This window comes from Chanodichthys erythropterus, chromosome 8 (assembly GCF_024489055.1).
Source record: "Chanodichthys erythropterus isolate Z2021 chromosome 8, ASM2448905v1, whole genome shotgun sequence".
In the NCBI taxonomy this organism is placed as follows: domain Eukaryota; kingdom Metazoa; phylum Chordata; class Actinopteri; order Cypriniformes; family Xenocyprididae; genus Chanodichthys; species Chanodichthys erythropterus.
In genome coordinates this window covers 44,293,798-44,320,043 of record NC_090228.1, presented here as the reverse complement: position 1 = coordinate 44,320,043, position 26,246 = coordinate 44,293,798, and the positions used below count along the sequence as shown (strand labels likewise).

The window sequence follows — 26,246 nt, the reverse complement described above, 5'->3', positions numbered from 1 at the left end:
TCTGTACTAATAGGTCTGTTCGACAAGTGTTGCTGAACAGACCAATCGGCAGTGGCATAACTTTGTTTTTAAAAAGTTGGTTGGAGAGGAATGTGTCCGCGGCACCCGCCGAATCAGTCCGCTCTGCTCTGATGCATCTCAAACAAGCCTTCTATCAACAATCGCAGATGTTTCACTACTAATAATGCTCATGGCTTTGCGAACCTACATTGGCATCCAAACACAGCTCGCTGTAATTTGTATATAGACGGAGATTACGATCGAGCTGCTATTAGCTCGATTAGCTGCTATTTCAAAAATGGCGGTCACAAGTTTCTTGTTGGTCACGGTAACCCCGCCCCCAGCCCCTGATGCAAGTGGTTCTTACTCTAGCCCTTCAATGTTTTGGTGGTACTTACAAAGTGGTACTTACGAACCACTTTTCCTGGTTCAGAGCTGGTGCTTTGTGTGTCGAAAGACAAAGAACTGATTTGAAACTAGGCTTTGGCTCTAAACCAGCACTTAAACTGCCTTGGTGGAAAAGGGGTATCTCTGATAGATACATCATCTTCTCAGTGTACACTGGTGAGAAGGACAGCTGGAGTAAGATTGGGAGGACACTGTCAACATTTGATACTAAAACAGGTAAATGGCACTGCCAGTGCATAGGCTCAAAAAACAGAATCAGCTGCATACATAGATACTTGTCTATGTGGTGGCTGTTCCAAGAGCATCTTCACTTGGCCAAAAATGCAGTAGACACCTCAAATGAGGACATTGAAGACATTGAGGAAATGGTCAGCGGAAATCTGGGTATGCCATATCAGCCTGAATACACACATAGTAGTCTGATCACTATGACCAACTACTTGTGGAATTTCAAGAGAATCCCAGAGGATCTACCACCGGATTTAACAAAGACAGAAAAGGCTGTTCCAGAGAACTTTGAGCCTACAGAGAAAAATTGCCTTACTGTCCAGGGCCGTGTCCTCCTGAACTGAACAATGCTTTTGTCTTAAAGGTGCCCTCGAATGAAAAATTGAATTTATCTTGGCATAGTCAAATAACAAGAGTTAAGTACATGGAAATGACATACAGTGAGTCTCAAACACCATTGTTTCCTCCTTCTTATATAAATCTCATATAGATCTCCGAAGAACAGGCGAATCTCAACATAACACCGACTGTTACGTAACAGTCGGGGTGTACGCCCCCAATATTTGCATATGGCAGCCCATGTTCCCAACATTATGAAAGGCTTTAGACAAGGGCAGCCAGTATTAACGTCTGGATCTGTGCACAGCTGAATCATCAGACTAGGTAAGCAAGCAAAGACAATAGCAAAAAATGGCAGATGGAGCAATAATAACTGACATGATCCATGTTAACATGATATTTTTAGTGATATTTGTAAACTGTCTTTCTAAATGTTTCGTTAGCATGTTGCTAATATACTGTTAAATGTGGTTAAAGTTACAATCGTTTCTTACTGTATTCATGGAGACAAGAGCCGTCGCTATTTGCAGTCTGTATAATTCATAAACACAACTTCATTCTTTATAAATCTCTCCAACAGTGTAGCATTAGCCATTAGCCACGGAGCACAGCCTCAAACTCATTCAGAATCAAATGTAAACAATATAACAGTATACAATACTCACATAATCCGACGCATACATGCCGCATGCATGACGAACACTTTGTAAAGATCCATTTGAGGGTTATATTAGCTGTGTAAACTTTGTTTATGCACTGTTCAAGGCAAGTACGAGCTCTTGGGGCGTAGAGCACGAGAATTAAAGGGCCAGTAGCCCTGAATCAGCTCATTTATAATGATGCCCCAAAATAGGCAGTTAAAAAAAATGAACTAAAAAAAATCTATGGGGTATTTTGAGCTGAAACTTCACAGACACATTTAGGGGACACCTTAGACTTATATTAAATTTTTTTTTTAAAAAGTTCTAGGGCACCTTTACCAACACACGCAACAGTTTGTGGGATATTTTCTCAGAACAAAGGTAGGACATTCTGTAGAGCTTTCATATATGAATTATGCATATATAAAAAGGGAAATGCCAATAAAAGTGTGTTGATGTGTTTTCATTTAGGTATTTCCGTCTATGGAAAGGCGTGCCCAGTTTGCAGAAACATAGTTCGTTTTCAAGAGTACAATTCTGGATTTCATGATTACAACAACAGGGTCTTTCTGTCTATACCCTTGTGTTCTTTTCTGACAACTGGTCTTTTGGTGAGTAGAGACAATCGGATTGTTACAACTGTGGTGCATGTTTGTACTAAACTAAGCACATACAAAAAAATAAAAATAAATAAATAAAATTACAACGTTTAAAAACATTTATTTTATTCTCTGCAGAATCACATTGCTATTGGACGGATGTTGCGCTCAATTAAGACCCATTCTGGGACCAAAGTGCCATATAACTCCATCAGGAAAGCTTTTTTATCATTTTTCTGCTCTCAGAAAGTATTCCTACAACTATTTCTGATACCGTTGTGGACACCATCCATCTATTGTCATCGCTGACACAAATTGGAAAGTTGCTTTTGAATAGGTGAGTGTGACTTTAAAATATATTTCTAGCTAAATTGATCCCACATTCACATGCATATTGTCACTACCCATTTTTCAAAACTCCCAGTCCGTCTCTTGAAACGTCCAGAGAAACATAATATCACTCCCCAGGAAACAGAGGTTAATGTGGCAGCAAGGTGGGAGAACCTGGAGAAGGAAACTGTAGCCACCGGACTCTGTGATGGTAAGCATGATATACTGGATACGCTGACAAGTGCTCTGTAAATGTTTTGATATTTTGCAACATAAATAATCTTATTATCCTTAATATGAATGTATACTCATTTTAATTAAGTTACAATTTTGTATTGTTTCAAAATAAGGTTGAAGCCAGGGGTATTTTTTAAGTACTTAATTAACATACATGACAGAATTTTAACCTTACAAATTTCATACTTAAGATGCATCTGGCAATCCATTTCGAAGTGCATTGTCTTACTCTGCATTTGCTCCATGGATGGGGCAACATACAAAAAGAGTGATACCCTACCGAAAACTGAAATTTTTAAAGGGCTATCCTACAGTGACAGGGCCAGCACCAACACCAGTCGTGTTGCAAGGGAAATCGATGAGGACCACATTTTTACAAGTTCTCGATTCAAAATCGGTAAAGTGCAATGTACGTGATTTTCTTACAGTATATTAAATATTGCATTCCTAAAACATTTTTAATGTAAATTATTTTTTGAACAGCCAAAAAAAGGACGAACTGACAAAAGCCTGCAATGTCCTCGGGGTGTCTGACAGTGGATCAGTTGCTGATATGATAAACAGGTTTGAGGAGCTTCTCCTTTATAAGCATGTTTATCCCAAAATGTTTGTGAAGCTCAAAAAAGCTGGGGGTAAGATGGGTTTTTTTAGTCTATGGCATGTATAAAATTTATTGTAGGGATAAATATATTAGAATTTTTTTGTTTTGTCAGTGTACAGTATCTTTTTGGTTAAACTCACCTACTCTATTCCATAAATGAAGCTTAGATGTCAAATTTTTTGTAATACAGGTGGAGTGTTACACATGGGATGCACCCATGGAGTGGTGTACTATGCATCACCTTTGTGGTGGCAGGAGTCTACTCGAGACCATGGAGATGCCCTACTGAGTTTCAAACACCCTCCAGCTGTGTACATATGTGACATTGCTGGACGTGTTGCCAGACATGTCAACAATCGTACACATCAACAATTTTTCCAGCCACATGATGGGAGGGCCAACAGCGGCCAACATTTCATTGGTATCCGCTGGGAAGTTAAGGGTAAATCTTGACTGGGTTGACAACATAAAGAAGAAAACAAGACTTAACCTAGAACACTCGACAACGAACAGTTTTCACAACCACATCCAGAAACTGGGACATCACTCCGCTTCTCCTTTTATGATCAATTCCACCATCTGTAAAAAAGGATTTGAGACTTTAGCTTCCTCAACTCATTTTCCTAAGTCAGTTAAACTAAAATGTTGGGTACACTTAAGATATTAAGTTTACCAGTGCCCAACTAATCCATTTAATCAGATTTAGTTGTTTGAGTGGCAATGCAAGGAAACCCCGCCCACCGAGCCTTTCTCGCTGAACCAACAGGTCGCCATGTTTGAAGATTGACAAAAAGCTTAAATTTTTGAGTCAAATGTTCCAGAGGTAAGAGCAAACTTATGTCCAGCTTGTATTCATGAAAACTGTTAGTTTTTTTTTTTAGATAATTGTTTGACAGAAGTTATGAAATGAGAACTTAGTTTTCATACTTTTTTTTTTTTTTTTAGATAATAGTTCCACAGTTAATATGAAATGTCAATGTTTTTAAAGGTGTTGTTATACTAAAAACTAATACTAAATAGCATGCTGTCAATTTTGAAATAAAACACATTGCATGTTCTTAAATGTCCATTCTATTTTTTTGTGGTACAGTAGAAAATAGAAACTTGAGTTGTGTGGGCAAATTACATAGTTCGGCCAGTTGAATGAACTTAACATTACTAGTGAGATTAACTATTCTTGAAAAAGTAACCTGGCTGCATTAAAAATGTAAGTTAATTCAACAAGATGCTTAGTTTGGCCAATTTGTACTTACAAGTTCATTCAACAAAAAGCTTAGTTCAAACAACTCCACGTTTGTTGGTCTCACTAATTTTATGTTGTTTCAACTTGAATTTAGGTTGGCACAACTTTCTCGTCTAGTTAGGCTTACCAAAAACTTACTGGTTATACAAAATATAAAGTTGATTCAGCTTCACCTTTGTTACCCCAACTATTAATTCTAGGTTTAAGGAAGTCCAATATATGTGTAAACAGCAAATGTTTTTTAGCTTATTGAACACAACATTTTAAGGCAGCCAGGTTACAAATTATTTTAAGTTGAATCAACTTTCTTTTTTTTTTTACAGTGCAAAAGAACCAAAAATGACCAGAGGAGAGACTGTGATGTCTGAAAGCAATCCCTGAACTGGCTTCTCTAATCAACACTGCAGAAGCTGAGCAAGTGAATAGGGAATATGAAATATACACAATACATGTTTTCTCTACGCCTGTATTTCCATCTTCATAATGCCAGGAAAAACTCTGCATTTCTGAAGGAAACATACAGATTAAACCTACATCTAGGACTACACGGCAAACTGGTGTGTGGCCAAAAAGGTAATTATGTGAAACTTGAAGTAATGTGTGCTGTTACACATAATGTATTCATAAATAATTGCAGAAACAATCACACGACCAACAGAACACCAGGGCAGAGATCCACATGTCCCAGCCAAAGTGGACAGTGTGCCTGAGGAGGGAAAGAAGTTTTCTGTGGCAATGCTCCCCATTGATCAGAGGCACAAGGTAACAGCATTTGAAATTTAACACAAATGACAACAATAACAAAGAAAACAGTACTATCAACATGTACTGTTAATAGTATATCATTTTACTTTTTCAACATTAGGAAACAATCTCCAAACTGTATTCTGTCAAGAGGAATGACAATGAAGTAATTGCCAGGATTTCTTCCCATGCCATTTTGTATCTGCGGGACCTGAAATCTGTTCTCCCCCCACATTTGTTGAGTGACACAAGCAGTATAGCAATGCCTTGGCTAACTGATAATGTAAGTACGAAATGCTATAAAGCATTATAAAAGTTGTTTTATCCTTAGATTTTATGTTAATATGTGATATCACCCCATATATGTTTATTTATTTAAAAAAAAAATTTTTTTAAGGCTGTCGCGTCACTCAAATTGCAGAAGAGACTAAGCATGTAAGTTATTCACCCTAAACCTATGACAATTTATAGGTTATATAAAGATTTTGTGATTTTGCCTTTCAGGTCATGGCCTTGAACACAGACACAATCATTCTATGGCACAGAGATTGGCAGAGAAAAGCAACTGTATCAGATGTGCACTTGAAAGTTCTTGAGGTATTTACAAAATACATTTTTAAACACTTTTTTTTTTCAGCATAAGCATTAAGACTAATAGTTTGAAATAATATTGTCATAACTGTCTCTGAAGTGTCCTGTTTGCTTTATTACAGAATTGTTGTTACCAAGAATTGTTGGATCTGGAGATAACTGCCACTTCATTCTTTGGGTAACATCAAATGATATACTAATAAACTATTACCATTTTTTTATTTTTTTTTATTTTGTGCTGTAGGCTGCTTGAAACTGGGCCACTATATTATAATACACTGCTTTTTCATGTATAAAAGCTAAGTTATTTTTACTTGACAAAGCACATCAGAGAGACAATGGAAGGAACTGTGGTGTTTTTGTATGCACAGCGAGTTAACTGTATTACGTTGATTTTGTTAATATATTCTCTAATATAATACATGTTTGATGAATATAACTGATTCTGTTAAATTATCTTTGGAGTAGATGGCAGAGATGGAAGCTAAAAGTATTAAAATGTGCCAGGAAATTCTGCACACTGAACAGATGGGATAACTTCGTCTTTACCATGCCTCATGCATGGTGAAACATCTGCAACCAGAGGTAACTCTTGAAATTCTTGTTCGTTTACATTAACCAATGCAATAAGTAAGCGACAGACCAGTACATTTCGAAATTAAATGCACTTTTTTTGAGGTGAAAATAAGATATTATGCTTTGAATGCGTTACATTATCAGTACTTCAACAGTGCATTGGTTACTCTGTTTACACCAGATTCCACATCTCAACATTTTTAAGGTTTTTATTTGCTAAAATAGTCTTATTTGTCATAATACTGTTGTGAAACTCTGCCACATTATTGGCAATCATTTCCTGTAAAAAAAATGTAACTGAAGCAACCTTATTTTTAATTTGTTACCTACGTTTATTTACAGTAGCTGGATGAATGTTTGTATATGTATTTGTAATGACTGAGGCAAATCAGACACAATTATTGGTTAGTTAACCAATAGTTTTAAGCTCACTCTGGAGTCTGTCCCCATCCCCCGGGAAGTTTTCAGTTACAAGTTTATTGCGCTGAGGAATGTGGTTGCCGCATGGAGAACAGAGTAGAGACACAGAAAATCTGCATCTTCCCTGCATTTTCCACACAGAACACAGACTCTATGGCATTAATGTATAGACAGACTGTGCTATAAATGATTCCTTCTCAGGAAATGGTATCCATTATTGCTGATGTTGTATTGTACTCATTGTATTTACATGTTTGATGATTGTTAAATGTTATGACCTGCCATGTTTAGTGTCTATACGTTCGTAGCGGGAAGATTTAAATGCTTGTGTATGCGGTACATCCATACCTGTGCAACACATCAGTATTAAAAGAATATTTAATAGTTCTGATTCAAGAACTCAGCTTGTTAATCTTTCTGGGTTGTAAAAGCCCTGACAGGAGGGGTGTTGCCACCCAGAATTACAACATCTTCATTGGTCCGGTCAACAACTGAGAGGTGTGACTTTGACCAGAGGTTAAAAACCAGCGAACAGTGCCACTCCCTCTCTTCTTCCTTGCTTCTGAACGACCGAATCGATCTCCTTGCAGCCGGCCTAGGCCAGGCCTGCAAGGCCTGTAGGCCTCGGCCTACAAACGAGCCATGTGCTCCTCATCCCACATGGAAAAGACTGGCAACAACTTCGGACTGAATCAACCAAGATCTCTCCTCAGATGGCAGAGCCGATGCTCCTCAGCCTAAGGGCATCTTGCAAGTATCGTACATTTTAACACTAAACAGCAAGTTAGTATTAATTTGTAAGACTTACCTAGCTATTGCTGAAGAAACTGATGATTCCTTTCCAGATTGCCTTTGACATTTCATGTAGCTCTAGTAACAGCATCTCTTCCGGTTCAACACTATCATTACTCATTCTGACTTGCGTGTGTGTGTGTGTGTGTGTGTGACCCTTTATGTATGTTATGTTATGTTATGTTATGTGTTTGTTAGTTTAGTTATGTGTTTGTGAGTTAGTTAATAAAGATTGTGCACAATACACGTTTGGTTCTGACTCCGTCTGCTAATGAATTGCCTCTTAAGTGATAGATCCGGACTACGTGAGTAGTACAGTACAATAAGAAATATTATTTTTTCCATAACGTGGAAATTGACATTTCTTAGAATTAATAAACAATCAACACTGAGCGTTCACTGGACGAACAGGTTAACTGATTGTAATGTTAATTTTAATGTAGCTACGTCCAGTTAATCTGATTAACGGATTTGCATATTCATAATTAATCATGAATAATTATTAATATTTCCCCTTTGAGTTAATTTTCGCTACAATTTATTAAATTTGTATTATTATTTTGTCTTTTCGCTGCTGTGAGAAAAAATCATGACACCACAAGCCACCGATCAGGAGATAGAAGCAAATATACAAAGATGGCTTCAGCTTGCTCCTGATAGAGATGGAGAAAAGAGCTGTACTTCACTTCCTGAGGACAGTCCTAAATAGGATCACTTTGTCCCTCACACAAACATGTGTAAATTTGTTTTAAGCCATTTTTTTTATTTGCTCTGTTTGTTGAGAGCAAAATTACATTATAATATGTTTACATTTCAGTGCTAGATTCATTCATATATTCATTTAGTTAGAATTAAAAAAAAAGTTGGCTGTTCAGGCAACTAAAATAGCATTCACACAGTTACAGAATTTTTTTTGGCTTGTGCATTACTACAATAAGTAAGCAACAGACCGGTACATTTTGAAATTAAATGCAATTTTTGGAGGTGGTAATAAGATGTTATGCTTTGATTGTACTAAATAAAATAGCCTTCACCCAGTTACACAATTCTGAATGTGATTTTTATTATTATTAATATTATTATTGGCTTGTACAATATTGTTAAATAAACTAATTTTGAGAATTAAATTTTCTTGTGACTCATTTGTTCACATGGTTTGGGTAAAATTAGGCTGGGTTATGGCTCATTTTTTGGGGTTTCTGGTTAAAGGGTTGTGTTGATATGGTTAACATATGGCTGAGAATTGGTAACAATAATAAAACCTGTTTTGGCCCAGTTCAGGGCCAGTTAAGGGTGATTAACTGCCTAAGATTCGGGCTGGTTATGGCCCATGTGTGATCCTTTAATCCAGTTCTGGGCCACTTCAGGGCCGTCATTCTTTGCGGTACTTGGGCCAACGGAAACGTGATCGTGTGGCCCGGAGATGGGCCAGAAAACATTTGCTATGTGGGATAGAAGAACCTTGTCAGATCTGCATGACATATAGTAGTAATGCCCCTTTTGCAGCTTGTTATCCAGTCAAATATTAGCAATAATATAACCGCTTTATACCTTGAGAATAGTCAACTTTTTTTTGTATCCAGGCTGATGCTGTCTTTCAAACATTTGCATGTTTCACTTGCAGTGAGGACTGAAGCTGATCCTTACCTGTCACCTCCTCAGGTTATGTGTAGTTGAACCTCAGATCAAAAAGAGTGGAATGAGTGGTATGTACACATAAGTGTTTGTTTGTGTGGAGGATGTGTTGCAAAATCAGATTACTGCTTTTGAAATGACTGGGCTGTACTGACTTCTCTTCTGAATGAGTATGGGAAAATAACACCCACTTCTGTTTCAGCAGGTTGCATTCAAGGTAAGAAAATCTTCTTGAAAATCATCTTATCTACACAAGCAGCTTCTGTTATTGTTATATAAACACTAGTGACATGCACAAAAATAACAGCATTGCCAAACGTTTGTAGAACCCTTAATATGATTACTCTCAAAGGGCATTTCATTCATTTAAAGGCTTAAATGTGAGGTTTTTATAAATCATATTTATATAAAACTTGTTTTTGTCAACTTGTACTATATGAATTGTAAAGTAGATTGTCATTTTACAGTTATTTTATGGTTTAGTATGTTACCGTAAACACTGATCTCCCCCAATACAGTATTAATTTTTATTTGTGCAGGTTTTTAAAAAGGTCCTAAAAGCCTTAAAATGTATTTTAAACCCCCTTATGTACCCCGTACAGGTGAACAAATCATTTTTTAATGCCTAACAATTACCTTTGTTTTAATCTAAGAATCAAAGAAAGAAAAAACTAAAATCGGTGTGAAATAAATGTTAAAAGCAGCAATAAGAAAGCTGCAAACTGCATCTCTCGTTCAAACCCGCTCTCTCTCTTGTACACTGTACCAGCCATCTCTCCTCATTGGATTTTAGAAAGGTCATACACCCTTTAATTTTGGTTTTAGTTGTCAGCACCTCCTTCTTTATGTATACAGACGTGATGTAAGGACACACAGATGAAGAAGCTTACCGTTGATCATGAATCGGGCTAAGGTAAGGAGATTCACTTGCTAGTTATGTACTTGCTCAAATTGATTTTGGAACATTTTTAAACAAAAAAAACAAAAAAGTCACAGACAGCAGATTTAACTAAACCCATTAGATTTTAGTCTAATCTAAAATCTTATATTTAGTCGAATAAAACTAGACTACAACTAAACAATTTAGATGAACTAAATCAAAATTTGCTGTCAAAAGTAACACTGCGCTTCAGTTAAACACTTTTATATAAAATCTTTATACACATTACAATATTTATAGCTTAATAAAACATATATTTGGACACATCAATACGTTTATCCTGAAATGGGCACTTTGCCTTCGCTTGCTCTGTTTGAAACACTCCAACATTGTGTCCAACAATCTTTGTATGAAAGAGTGGCAATTTACACCTTTGTATCGTCCTGCACCCCCACCGTGAAGCTACTGAACTATTCATCCCAAACCCCATATCTCTGTTAACCACTACAGCAAGATCACTCACACCAAACATACTCACAGAATTATACCTCGAAGATCAGTGTGAAACATTTATTTAGTACTGAAACACAGCACACATTACACTGAAACAATCATAAGCAGTGCGTTTTCAATATACTGAAAAAAAGTTGATTTTAAAAAAAGATATTTGAAATGTACTTTACATTGAAAAGTACAGTTTGAATATGAAGTTTTCTTTTTCTGTTCTGGTGCTTAAACTTTCTCATCCAACATCATCTGACAATGAAATCAGAAAAATCATTAAGACAATTTACAAGCGAAAACACACAAAGACATCACACTGTTGTTTCTAAAAAAAATGAATAAATATTTTAAATGATGAGCTGAAGATGAGTGAAATATTATTGGGGAGGGTGTAAAAGTGTGCTGACTTGTGTTTGATATTGTTTTTGTTTTTTTGTGCATCGGTTTTATTTTTTAACTTACACATAGTAAATATGGAGGAACAGGAGTGACACTTAAAAATAAAACAAAGAATCAATTAATTAATTTAATAATTAAAAAATTTATATAAATGAATCACTTTTTATGTGGGCAAATTAATAGAAATATTTAAAGTTGTTTATTTAATTCCTGTTTTTAAATATAGTTTAATAAAACAAATTTAAAAAATCTTTTTTTGAATGTATAAATAAATAGACAAATTTAAAACGGGTTATTTAATTCATTTTTTAAAACGTAGATCGATAAAACAATAAAAAGTTCATTAGTAAATCATTTTAAATGTGCATTTAAATCGCCTTTTTAAAAAGAATTTGGCAAATGCTTTTTTCTCTCTATTTTGTCGGTTTGCCAAATGCTTTTCTTTATCCATTTGTCAATCGAGTGGTAAAATGCCATTGGACAGTACACACGTGGGAGCAACCAATCAACTTTTGAAGAGCCAATCCTCTCTCACTAGTACACCTCCTTTTCTGTTCTTACCTAATTTTAGCTCACCTGCAAAATACCTGAACCTCACACAAAACCAGAACTATGTATACATACGGCCCCTGGTCTCATTTGAAATGTGCCTAAAGCAGGGGTGTCCAACCCTGGTCCTGGAGGGCTAACGCACTGCAGATTTTAGCTCCAACCCCAATCAAACACACCTGTACCAGCTAATCAAGGTGTTCAGGGCCAAAGCCACTGGAAAGCAAGCCTGCATCCTTTAGCCAAAAAAGTGTAACAGCTAATAGCTAACAGGTGTGTTGGAGCAGGGTTGGAACTAAAATCTGCAGGACCGTAGCTCTCCAGGAGCAGGGTTGGACACCCCTGGCCTAAATGCATTGAGTTGCTGCCATGTGATTGGCTGATTAGATATTTGCATTAACGAGCAGTTGAACAGGTGTACCTAATGAAGCTGCTGGTGAGTATATATCCTCTTCATTGACACCAGTGTTGGGTGTAATTAAATGACTTATCCACTGAAAAAGTAAAGTAAGGGATTACTGGTCAGTTTTAGGTCATTTAATTACCGTTACTTGCGTTACATACTCTAAATTAGTTCAACAATTCTGTATAAATCAATATTGAATTTAAAATGTAAATTTGTCGTCTAAAGGTAAAAGTGAATGCTGCCTCTTTAAAGTCGTTAGCTGTAGTGATGTTGAGCGCACTGGTTGGCTGCGTAGTCACTGTTTGAAGTTGTCGGCAGAAGCGAGTGCTGTTTTGCAGAATATTACGGTAAAATGTAAGCTATGTCCTAGAGAGAAAAAAAACTGTGTGTTCTCTAAGAGACGCTCTTCAGTCAGTGCGCTCTCAACCAAAGCACACACACATAGCTGCCTCTCGCGAGTTACAGATTTTTTTGGTTTATTACACATAAACGCTCAAATACACACACAGTTATGTCAAAATGCTGTATATTCTCATTGGTTATGTGAATGTAAACAGCATGTGTGACAGCGTATTGTCTCCGTCCATTAGGTCTTAGTGACAGCAGCCTTTAAAACATGCTACTGTCTACTATTGGCTCACTGTATTATAAATGATAATCAAACAAAAAAAAGCTTTAATAAGGATCTATATTTAATGTATACAGTTATGACTATGCAGAGTTATTCTATATTTGATTTATTCAATTTCTGTGGTATTTTTACTTACTAAGATCTACCTGAAAAAATATAGGCCTATAGCATTGTTTTATTTGTATCTTTAAATATTTTTACCGTGGTATTAACTTTGGTATCGGTATTATGCACTTTTGGTGATATTGGTACCGACATCCTTATTTGTTACTAAAAAGTTTTAAGTAGCTATTATAGTAGGTTTTAATAAAGTTAAACTATTCCATGTTTGACTCCTATTTAAATTATTAAAAGTTTCCTTTCTATTGTCTATATGGTCAAGGTTTATAAGGATTTTAAGTAGTAATTAGTAACAATTTGAATTACTTATTGAGTAATTAAATTACTTTTCAGGCAGAGTAATTAGAAAAGTAGGTAACACTTTAGAATACTGATCCTTCATTAATGAATAACTACACAGGAACAAATGAATAATGCATTATTAACACTCTAGTAACTACTATTAACTAACAATAAACTCTGATGAATGAATTAGTAAGTAATAGTGCTCAGTTTTAGTTGTTAGTTCCCTATTAGCTAATCAGTAACTACTGTTTTTTCATTCCTCCCAGAGAACTACTAAGAACCACTATATACATGTTCGTAATTAATGTGAATAATGAATAATGTATAATTAATTCTAAAGTAATGGCCTTGGTAACCCACTAGTAATGAAGTATTACTAAATACTTAAGAAGGAATTATTTATATTTATATTACTAATTATTTGGATCAGTATTCTAAAGAGAGAAACATGATATCTCTCTAGTAAATACTGAAGTATTTGTCTTTGTTTTTGAGGTTTTTGTATGTTTTTGTACAGTAATTCCTTATGATATATTTGGTAACCCTTTAAGTAATTACTAGTAGGTTACCATGATCTTCACTTTAGAATACTGATCCAAATAAGAAGTAGTTACTTTAGAGTTATATAGTAACTCTTGAGTTATTACCATCCAATACTTTACAAAAACCTCAAAAGTTTACAATGACTACAGTAGTTTATTAGAGAGTTATCATGCTTTTCACTTTAGTATACTGATCCAAATTAATAATTCCTTCTTAACACTCTGAGGTCTGAGGTATCGCCGGCGATACCAGCGCGTTTTTTTTCTTACCAGTGTGAAAGAGACTCAAAATACTCCGTCAATGTTGCACATGCAATTAAGATTAGTAGGCTAAAAGATAGTTCATATGTGGTCTAACATGTAGAGTATACATTTAACCCTTAAATGCATGACTGTTTCACCAATCATTCTTACATATTTGGGTCTTTATCGACCCGTATCTATATCTAACACGGCAGGATCTCTACCTGTCGCGATAATATAAAACTCCTCTGATATTAAAGTAACAATTACAGAAGAATAAAATAAATCGTATTTTGTAACCTTTTGGAGCTTGAAAGGGCTCATTCTGAGCAGATGTTTTATGCCATCACCACTGTCCTCTTCAGAGCTCATTTCCCATTAAATTCAGAAAATAATGGGCTAGTTTTATGATTGAGGTCACGAATATAAGCCCATTCGCGATCTCAAACGTATTATCAAAACTATTTCATTTCATCATGATTCATCATCTTCAAAATCAATATTTCGATCGCTAACAGCTTCACCAGATCCATCCAATGACAGTTACAGTCATATTTCATTGCGTTCAGTACTTACTCTGCAGTAAATCACTGAGCCATTTCATGTTTCTCTTATTATTTAGTTTTCTGTCTGAATGAGTCGTCACTTCAGCATTGTGTATCAGACATTGCCACCTTGTGGAATAAAGGTGAATCACACTTATTCCATCATCTAAGATTAAATTTTTGTTGTGCAGAAAAATATATGTACACTCATACACACCTCGGGTCGTTTGTGACCCTATACAATTTTTATAAAAAAATGAATACAAAAATACGCATTCTTTTATAATTTTATGTTTTTTTTCTTGTTATATTCTTTATAATGAATTGATTGAGGAATACCAAGAAGGTTGATGTCTAACTTTAAAAAATGAACAAGGAGGAGGGTAGTGAATGACATCCGGGTCACAAAAGACCCGAGGTATGCATTTAAGGGTTAAACCATTAAAAAATATGTAGTGAAAGGTTACATTTGTTGAATTAATTTATTTCTAGAATAATTAGTGGAGGCCTGTTTCTATATATCTGTATTTGTAAAACTAATGGCCACTCTTTGTTTTTTTAAACACAATCCAGAATGCACTAAACACACTACTTCATTATAGAGAAAAATAACAAATGAATAAAAATATATAATCATAAGCTGACCATAGAATAAATAAATAAATAAATGATCTAGGTCACTATATAATTCAGCAGAAAAAAGTATGCTAGCCTAATTCTTGAAAAAAACTTTGCACAGTAAATTTATAAAATCTAAATATGTTAATAAAGTTTAAAATTTCTAAATGCATTCTTATGAAATGAAAAAAAAAAAACTATATTTGATTTATATATTAATGTAAAGACATATGTTTTTATAATAACCTAAGATTAAAATACCTTTACTTTACTGAGCAGCTGTTTAATAGGGCAACAAGATATAAATACGAAAAAACAACATAGGCTATTAATAATCTTTCAGTGTGCAAAACCATGATAATATGAAACGCTTCAAAACAGCAGCAAAAAATGCGCATCCCGGGTGCAGAATGATGTGCTTGAAGCAATATGGAGTCACAGCACGCAGTTGCGCAGCGCATTGAAAAGTTCACGGCACAAAGATAACCCCTGTGTGTATCTGCAATACCAGTTATTGTGCTTGTGACACCAATTCATAGTCCTTGTGTTGTGCGATATCTGTAGCCAGTATGACATCATTCAGAAACGGCATTTTGCATTTTATGCAAATCCACAGCCCTTTATCTACATATCAAGTATTATAATGGGAATTTTTCATATTGGAGAGTTTTACCATGCTGACTGTTGTTAATGAACTCGACGCGCTGTTTGAGTGCTGAACAGAGAATGATTGACAGCTGCAGCGGAGGGAAGACGAGTTTCTTTGAACTTAAGTTTAACAATGTACATATTCTTCTGTCCTTACATGAAGCTATGGAATGGCTTCAGATGAGTTTGAATATAGTGCACGAAAACTTAATTGGTGCAGGTCTATTTCTTTTGCCTTATGACTCAATTGTCAATCGATTATTTAAATATCGCGACAGGCGTACTTTGAGACTGGCGGGACAAATTAGAATGTGGCGGGTCGCCACAGTCTAGTCAATGGCCCTGTCCCAAATGGCGCACTTCATGTGGACTTAAATTGCGCATCCTCGCCGAGTCTACGAGTCCATAGGCCGTCCCATTCAGCATTTTAACGCTCTGAAGTGTGCTCAGCAGCGCCCCCTTTGTACCCTTGAAGCGGTCTTCCGCGAAGTCCGCATAGATGCAGGCTCCGCACACTTTAACTACCCAGGAATCTTTGCGAAATGCCAATCAGACAACGGATGGGAAGAGACTTTGCTCAAGAGCAATAGAGTGCCTCAGGGATGACGCATTTTTGTAGGTAAAACCCGGAAGTGAGTTAGCATTTTAGGACTTCTGGTTCCAACGCCGTAAAGTCTATGGGTTTTTTGAATTGGTTTTTGCTAAATCGCCTGAAATAAGGTCTGTGGTTAACAAAGCCTCTAAATACTTTCACGTTTTGATCTATGACATAAAACACACCAGTGTGATTTTTTAAAACTTTTACTGTGTCTTAAAATCGGCGGTTTCTAACAAATTGCTAAAAGGGACTACTTCCTTTGGCGGGGACTGTAGACGTCATCATTAAAAACAGGACATTTGGACAGCATTTCTCATGAAAAAGTGGATAAGTATTAATAACAGCGCAGATCATAATCAGCGAGCATGTTTTTAAATAGTTGTTTTTTAAATACAGTTTGAGGAAGCTGGTGGTGATGACGTTGATCCGCGACCATGGTGTGCTGTAGTCCGTTTATAGCCTACTGTTAGCCTTTTATATCTGACGACTTTATTTAGGCTTCAAAATCTATAAATGTTGTGTTAACTTGTAAAGATTATCTTGATAGACAAAACGTGTAAGTGTCATAACCCTTTGTTAAACACAGAGCTTATTTTCTGCGATTTTCCAAAAGTCTATGGGAAAAATGAATAGGCTTTCAGTCGAGGGAACCCGTGCAGCGCTAACTTCCGGGTTGGCCTACAAAAACGCGTCATCCCTGGGGCACTCTATTGATGACATGGCTGAGAAGAGAATATTTAAGTGTAGGTATCATTACGTTTTTGTTTTTTTTTGACCTAGGTGTATTATGTTTGAGATATCAACCACTGGTCGATGACCATAATGTTTGTATAAACTGTAGGTAACAACTAGTAAAATATACTGTAAATTTTACCAGTTGTTACCTACAGTTTCAACATGAGGTTACAGAAAAAAACACAGTTTTGTAACACAGTAAACACATTTTGCCATTACATAAAATGTATAGAAATCACAAGTAACGTGAATTTAAAGTATACTGTATGTACTGCAACAAGTACAGTATTATATTCAATATTATATAGTATTGAATGTCTGTATATTCAATTCTTACATACAGCAAACATACAGCAGTCTAAATGCAAATGACTAAAAGGTCAAAGAAAACTCTAAATGAAAAGCATGATACAGTACACACACACACACACACACACACACACACGCACGCACACACACACACACACACACACACACACACACACACAAAAACAAAGTTCAGAGTCAGTGAGAGATTCATTCTGCTTCAGCATCACATCTTCATGTTGGGTCCGGCCTAAATCAAGTCAAGTCACCTTTATTTCAATTGCAATTTATACTACACAGATACTAGTCTAGTATAGTCTAGTATAGTCTAGTATAGTATAGTATAGTATAGTATAGTCAAAGCAGCTTTACAGTGATAACAGGTACATGATGATCAGTAATGCAAAGAGGGTTCATTTTGGCTGTACAGCTCTAAAAGAAAATAGTGTCATTGTTCAGCTGAAGTCAGTTCAGTGTTGATTCACTTACATTGAATCCATCACTTATTATGTAAATTACTGTAATTATTTTCCTCTATAAAGCAGTTCTGCAGAAAACAGTGATGTCATCATCTAGGCTAGCTTAGTTCAGTTCTCATCCTATTTTGTCAGTACTGTCAGATCAATAACATTGTTGAATATTATTGAATATTGTTGAGGACATTTTCCACATCACAGGCAATGCCGTCTCTTGCCAGGCAAAGGGAAAAACCTGTGCCGGATCCAGCCTTGACAGCCTTGTCTCCACACCCCTTGCTCTTTCTCCTCATCATCCTCTTACACATACTCTTCCTCCTCTACTTTTCAGATTGTTTCCATCTATTGTTGGTATCATCATTCAGCACCTGTGTCACCTGCACTCTATATTTTATACAGTTGATTTGATCACATCATTAGAAGTAAGTGTGAATAATTTTGAGTCATTGTGTTTAAAGGATGACAAGTGTGTTGTAGTTGTGTTTAACTTTTGCCACATGTATTTACCATTTTGCAACACAGTGCAAAATGTGTTTTAGTGAGTAAGAATGTGTTCAGAGTTTTGCAAAAAGAGTGGATGAGATTTGCAAACAGTGTCTGAACTACCTGAACTTAAGGTTTTGTCTACAAAGTTACTGATTCGACAAATGGGTTTAGGCCACTGAGCTTTGGGTTCAGAGAATGGGGTTTAGTGTTTTAGCAATTGTGAAATACTGTAAAATAGAAAACCATTATTTGGTTAGAGACTTGAGACTTCTTTTAAGTATTTGGTAATACTTCAGTCATTACTAGTGGGTTACCAAGACCTTTACTTTAGAATTAATTATACATTATTCATTATTCACATTAATTACGAACATGTATATAGTGGTTCTTAGTAGTTCTCTGGGAGGAATGAAAAAACAGTAGTTACTGATTAGCTAATAGGGAACTAACAACTAAAACTGAGCACTATTACTTACTAATTCATTCATCAGAGTTTATTGTTAGTTAATAGTAGTTACTAAAGTGTTAATAATGCATTACTCATTTGTTCCTGTGTAGTTATTCATTAATGAAGGATCAGTATTCTAAAGTGTTACCGAAAAGTCTTATAAATACAACATTGAAAATGTATATAGTCATTAGTAATTCATTACTTTTTTGAAGTAACTTACCCTACTCTGGTGTACACCACCCTGTTGAAGAGACACAAATTAGCTCTGCTGCAATTTGTATAGAGATCATTTACATTTTATCCCAGTTTCATTCAAACTTGAATGTTATTCAAGATGTTGCCTGAACCAGCAAAGCAAAAGCTGAACAAAGTTATAATTACAGAAATTGTGTCTGACTCTAAACGCCTGGAGGAGTTGTGACCACATTAAGGTAAGCTATGTAATCAAAATGATCAAAAGTTTGACGTCTTTATTATTAATAATTTTGTGCTTTCAGTAACATTAATATTCTTACCAAAAGTTCACTCACCTGGAACACAAGTGGCACTTTTCTTTTCTGTTAATAAAAACAACAGTTTTTCAGATATTAATATTTTGGCCTACAGAATAAATTAAACCACAGAATATTATTTTCTCACTTACCTGCATATACTTCAACCTCACACATACAGAGAATTCTACATTTCCCAGGTAGAACAATGTTGACGTATCGGCCCTTAATAGGCTTAAACTCATATGTTTCTGTGCCTCCAATTGGGATGGACCAAATTGTTGCAGCCCTTTAGATTACATAAACACAAATAAAGAGAAAAGTTACATAATATCTCTCTCTCCCCTCTGAATAAATAAATAAATAAGAGAAAGAGAGCGCGCACAATCCTTACAGCTCATTGTTGTTGCCGTTGCTATGCAGGCTATTGTCAATACGGATCTGAGCACCTGATATCAACTTTCCACAACATTTACGATTAGCGATGGTAACCTTGGTTATGCTGTAGATTAAATCCACTCTCCACCAGGGACTATGCTCCATTTTAGTACAAGTGCATGTCCCATGCGCAAATATTGGATCACTGTTTCCATCTACAGCATGCTTAGCCGATCCAAGGAAAGAGTGTGTAGAAGACTGGACTGTTTTTGCTCCAAGAGCAAAGATTCCCTGTTTACCATGGGGGAAAAAAACATATTAAAAATATCTTTAAACCCCAACATTATAACTTTATACAAGACTATGTTCTCAACATGATGTATCAATTCAAATATTTGACACATTTGAACTCTTTAAAAACGTTCAAAATCAAGAAAACTCACTTGGAATGTATTTTGTCCTTTCTGCAGAAAAAAAAAAAAAAAATTAATATGCACAGAACCAAATTGAATCACAAACTAGAATGAGTCAGTCTAAGTTTGGTCTTTTTCCTCTCACACTACTAGACAACAATAAGACATAGCACGTCACGAGCCTGTATGTGGCTTTCAACATCAAAACACACAAGCTATTACACTAACAAATGTACATGAATTATCCCAAAGATACCTGTCCAATCAGTGACACACAGGCCAGGCAGAAGCGCAAGCAACAAAATCACCAGTACGTTCATCCTGACCTCAGAAATAAAGAATACAGCATGTTATGTCAGCATATGGAGAAATAAGTTTGTCTCATCCTCGTTTCGACAGAGGAACATATTAATATTACTCATAACATTATAAAAGAACCTCATCAGATTTTCATGCCTCTTTTGCAGCTTATCCAGCCAAACATTAGCAATAATAACAACTTTGTGCCTTGAACATAGTCATCAACGTTTTTTTTTTTTTTTCAGTATCCAGGTTGACGGTTGATGTCTGTCAAACATTTTTCTTAGGTGGTTCACTTACAGTGAGGACTGAAGCTGATCCTTACCTGTCACCTCCTCAGGTTGTGTAGTTGAACCTCAGATCAAAAAGAGTAGTTCTTGAATGTACATATAAGTGATTGTTTGTGTGGAGAATGTGTTGCAAAATCAGGTAACTGCTTTTGAAATGTCTGGGCTGTACTGAATTCTCTTCTGAATGATTATTGGAAAATAACACCCACTTCTGTTTCAACAGGTTGTTTTCTTTTAGATATTGCAAGGTAAGAAAACAGCTGAATTCATGCTTCATCTTATCTGCACAAGCAGCTTCTGTTATTGCCACAAACTTTAGTGACATGTACAAAAATAACAGCATTGACAAACATTTGACAATATGATTACTCTCAAAGGGTATTTCATTCACATCTGATGCAGTGTTGAATATAAATGAAAATGAATAAAATGTATTTTCTCATTTGTTGGGAAGTATGTTATAGCAGTCTGTGCTGCATGTCAGTTATCTTCCAATGTTGTGTGATAATGAGCAAATCAAAGTTACAGAAAGTAACCTCACATTAAATCCTGACAATGCGACTCATTTACAAGCTGCATGCAACCCACTTACCACCAACCGCTATTGGGATTTTATGCCAGTTTGCGATTATAGAATGTCCTCTTGAATATATGGCATGTTCACATGTACTTGTATGTACTCATTCATCTTTTTATATTATAAACTGGACAAGTAAACACTTTTTGTTTCAGAATATCATTTAGTTTAGTTTGAGATGAACCCATAAAACTGTACCATTTAAAGAGATTTATAACTAGGGAAAAAAAGACAGATCCTTTCAATGTTTTTAAAAAAAGCAAATCCCAAAGCTTTGGCAACACATATTTGCTTTAGGAAGTTGTGACATCTCCTCATTCTCTTCAGTGCTGTGAAGGAAGTGAATGTTTTGGTGCAGTCTCAGTCCTAGATGTGGCAGGGTTTCAAGCCAGTGGTAATAAATAAAATGTGGCTGTACTGCAGCTCACTGGGCTCATCTGCAGAACAAACAGTGGATAACATTCCCAAACTAAAGGAATATATTTAATTTTAAAACATGTCACCTACTGTCCCTTCATAAAAACATATTATAACCTTTTACACGGCTCTCTGAAATACTTGATTCTGATGTGGTCAGTCTGTACATTTTTCACCCAAATGGCACATAGGCCCCGTCCACACGGAGACGGGTTTCAGTGAAACCGCACAAATTTTTTATCGGATAGGCGTTTCGTCCACACGGATCCGGCGTTTTCGAAAGGTGAAACCGGTATTTTTTGAAACCGGGTCCCAGAGTGGAAAAATTTGAAAACGCCGGCTTGGCATTGTCGTGTGGACGGGGCAATCCGTATATTTTCTGAAACGATGATGTCATCACCCCACGTGTCGACCCTAGTCAGACACGCTAACACTACAAAACAGTACCAACAACAGCAATAGCAGACTCTACATGCTTGTGTTCGTGCTGCAGAAGCTACTGAACCAAAATAAAGTGTTGTTTCTAAGCTTTGCTAAAGTTTGTATTCAGCGCGCAAGGTTTATGCGCATGCTCACAGTCTTCTTCGCTGCTTTAAGTGCATTTCTGCGGCAGAATTACAGCGCCACATAATGGTCTGGCATGTATACTACATCGTTTTGAGTCGTTTCAGTGGTTTCGTGTGGACGCAGATATTTTTTGAGAAGATCGGTTTAGGGTAAGCTCCGGCTTCGTGTGGACGTAGCCTAAAAGTGGTTCTTTGGCTCATAATCATAGGGGAACCAACTATATGGAACCTATTTTCAAAGAAGCTTTATAGCACATTTGTTAAATGGTGCAATTAGAGGTGCCATGTATTGTTTTTGAGCTAGTAGGGCCGATGATCATGCCATATACTAACATCGAAAATTACTACTAAAGTCAATATGCTTCTAAATGACACTTTTACTTAAAAGATTAATGATAATAATTTCTTACCAAATCATGGCTTTAAAGATTCAAAATCCAGTACTAAATGCTTACTGATTAAGAAAAAGACATTACACTTTCAAAACCTTTACATTTATTTCTTTCAACAGAAAGAATTTTATAAAATAAAATCAGTGCTTAAATAGGGAATGTACATCTACAATCACAATATATTCCCCTTTTATACACATACAAAATAATGCAAGCTTGAAATATGTTAATTTTAATAATTATTTTTGATGAAGACTACTTTTATTTAGATGAAGAGTACTGGTTTACATACACAATCCGGTTGGTGAGGTCAGAAAACACGTCCTGATGACAGAAGTGATCTCTCGCGCTTTGCTTCAATGAGTGCAAGACATTACTTCAGTTGTCAGAGCGCGTTCAGACCTCACCAACCGGATTTGGAGGGCAGTTGGACATAGTGGTGTTTTAGAGGTAAAAAATTATATAAATACTGTTCGGTTTCTCGCACAAACCGATCATTTGTTGTAATGTTGTAATGAGTAGTGAATGTGAACCTGGAGAATAATAATAATTTATAGCTGTAATATTCACTGACATCATTGTTGTTTTATCTTTCTTCCAGCTTGATTTGTCACCCAGTGAGCAGGATAACTCAGAAGACCAGGATGACGGTGATCTTGATCATAGTACAGAATCACTTTTTGCAGACACCACTGTCTAGACCTAGTACGCCAACACCTACATCACCTCCTCCTCCTCTGTCGAGGGTTCAGATTCCCCATCAACTGCCAGCACAAATGCAGGAGTGAAGTCAAGCACAAGGGGGATAAAGTCAAAGCCAGATCAGTATCTGATGTTGAGTTGTAGAAGCTAGAGGTTTTGAAACAAACGCCTGATGCATTCACTGCTTATGGAAACCAGGTACCGGCTGAATTAAGGCTACTGCAAGACACAGTTATTATAACCAGATTGAAAAGGAACATGATTTATGATGCTCAAGATGCTGAAAGAAATAAATCCTCTTCCTCACATTAAACAATAACAATCAGCACCATACAACTCATTCCACCCCATTGTTACACCTGATATAGTCCTACCCACAACCTCAAAGCTTTTTGCAAACATGGCTTTGATTTACTTTGTTTTATTCAGATTGTTGTACTTTTCCTTTATCGTAAAAAGGGATGTTTAAAATTTTAGAAATTAACACAAACAACAAATATGTTCTGTTTTATGCATTAAAATATTGCATGCCTGTAGCTGGCCTTAATTTTATTTTATTTTTTTATCAAATATTGGCTGGATTTGTTTTTATTATTAGGGATGAAAATATCCCTTCATTTGATTTGTTTTCAAATAAATTTTTGCAGACTAAATATAATGTCTTTTTAAATAATACCAAGCATGAAAATTAGTTCAACTTAGATATTTTTGCTCTTCCAACATTTTATTAATTGGGGTTTTTCCACAGTCTAAACTACTACATCATGTGTGCTCTCTTTGGACGTGTTTTTGTAAAGTGAGAGATATTCTCAATAATGTCAAATAATAGTTAAAACAATAATTATAATCTCATGATAGATGATATATAGGCCTATGGCACACTCCGAATATATACCAGTGAATAAACAAGAATAGATGAATAGAGGTAGAGAAGGGTAGTATAGATCAGGGTATCTGCCCAAGGTACACAAAATGGTGGCCCATAGGTGGACTTCACTTTTCAGTGTTCCATATACTGGAAAAGTTGCTTATTGAATTCTGACACAACCCCATTGACATCAGCCCAACAGGCATTATCAATTCTCTGATTATGGACACTTCGGCCCACTAAAACTTCCTACTTCACTTCAACAATTGTTTTTCATGTACCTGGCAATTTCAATGTTCTCACTACCTCCATCTCCTCTGACTCTGTGAGGCAAACCAAATCTTGCCACACCCTGCTAAAAAAAATAGCTTAGTACTGTATATGCTCTATTGTTTGTACAGCACTCAAGATAAATAACAGTCCGGCTATAGCCATCAATGCACATGGAACACAAAACTCCACGCAATTAATTTGGGGTTTGAATCAGTGTGCCTACAAAAAAAAAAAAAAAGAGGAGGATTTGTACAAACTGTCATGTATTTTGTCTGGATAATATGACTGATACATACCATTGTCAATGTAATACATACCAAAGATGATTTGGTCCTCGGATCATGTTGCCAACAGCTGCCGGTCGCTCCTGGACACGCCTCCTTTGAATTGAGAGTCCTCTACTTCTGAGACTTCCTGCAATGCAATTCACCTTTTACTGGGAGTTTGATTGACAGGTGATCTGACCAATCATAACACTGAATCCGCTATTTTGTCTAACAAACCAGAGTTAATAAACATCGGTGGACTTGAACTTTATAAATGGTGCGTATTGATGTCTTTCTGTGGTTGAAACAACATACCTTCTAATGTTAATTCACGTTTATAACTGGTAGGAAAAAATGATTGGATCACGTGCCGCTTGAACTATGTTTTCTGATAACCAGATTATTTCTAATGTATTACTTATCTCAGTTTCCTTATTATAAGAAGCTAATAGTTTAGTAATAACAGCTACAACTGCAGTTATGATTAACATAACATAGCTTTTATATTATAGCAATGGCCATTTTAACCCTTGTGCATTGTTTTGGGCATTTAAAATTAAATTAAAAGCTCATACTTACTATAGATGTATACACAAAATAAGTAAATAAGAATGATGTCTTTGTATGTTAGTGTGAAATCTAATGGCTTTGAAAGTTCTTTTAAGTACCTTGTGAAGTATCTGAAGCCTTCATCAGAAATACACCTCTCCAGCAAAGCTTGGCTTGACACCAGTTCTTCCAGCTCCTTTATTTTTTTCCAGCGCCTCGTCAAGAGCACTTAATAACAAAATAAAACTTTTTAAAAAATGTTTTTAAAACATGACACTTTATAATTAGAGGAAAGTTTCTAATGAAAAAAAGGGTAAATTACTATTACAGGTTTATGCAGTTATATAATAGTTAAAAAATCTCTATAAATTCTTTATTTACCCCAATATTCCCACATAAAAATCTGAATTTGTAATCTGAATCGTAATTGTATATATGTAGCATAGTACTTATAATAAAATTGTATACTTTTTATTCAATTAATAATTATCTACTGTTTTATAGAGGTTTTTTAGCTAACAACATGCTACTCTCACCCGGGGAGCGCGTCTGTCATAATCGTGCACCAGCAGCGGCGTATCAACACTCTCCATTTCAACATCTGCTTCCTCCTGCTCACCACAGACACCTCTTTTTGCCTTCCGTGTCTGGCATGACTTAACATCTCCGCAGTTATTCCAAGAAAACCTGGAAGGCACAGCCTGCGGTGTAAGGTATTTACGAACTCTGGATGGACGCAGATGGACTTCATCCTCTGTGAAGTGCATAACACACACAAAAGTGCTGCCCTTCCTCACTGTAAATGACATCTCCTCAGTTCTTCGTTTAGCCCAAATCCAACGCCTTTTCACATTTTCATTGCTCAGAAAGCCGTGAAATGACAAGTAGGGTTGTTTCTTCTTTGAGTTGTGGCACAAAGACAAACTACAAGATTGACTACTTTTAGTCTCCGCCATTG

At 35.9% G+C, this 26,246-nt stretch overlaps 1 long non-coding RNA gene across 3 annotated transcripts; it reads left to right on the top strand.

Annotated features, from left to right (window-relative positions):
- The first annotated feature begins 7,539 nt into the window (after window positions 1–7,539).
- LOC137025051 (uncharacterized) lies at window positions 7,540–23,970 on the top strand. Of its 3 annotated transcripts, XR_010895818.1 has the most exons (7): window positions 7,540–7,711; window positions 9,374–9,455; window positions 9,587–9,601; window positions 10,240–10,297; window positions 19,190–19,237; window positions 20,902–20,926; window positions 23,232–23,970. It is a non-coding gene; the product is annotated as an uncharacterized lncRNA (long non-coding RNA). The 3 variants fall into 3 exon arrangements; XR_010895817.1 differs by lacking the exon at window positions 19,190–19,237; XR_010895819.1 differs by lacking the exon at window positions 19,190–19,237 and having other exon boundaries at window positions 7,540–7,740.
- Window positions 23,971–26,246: the final 2,276 nt, after the last annotated feature.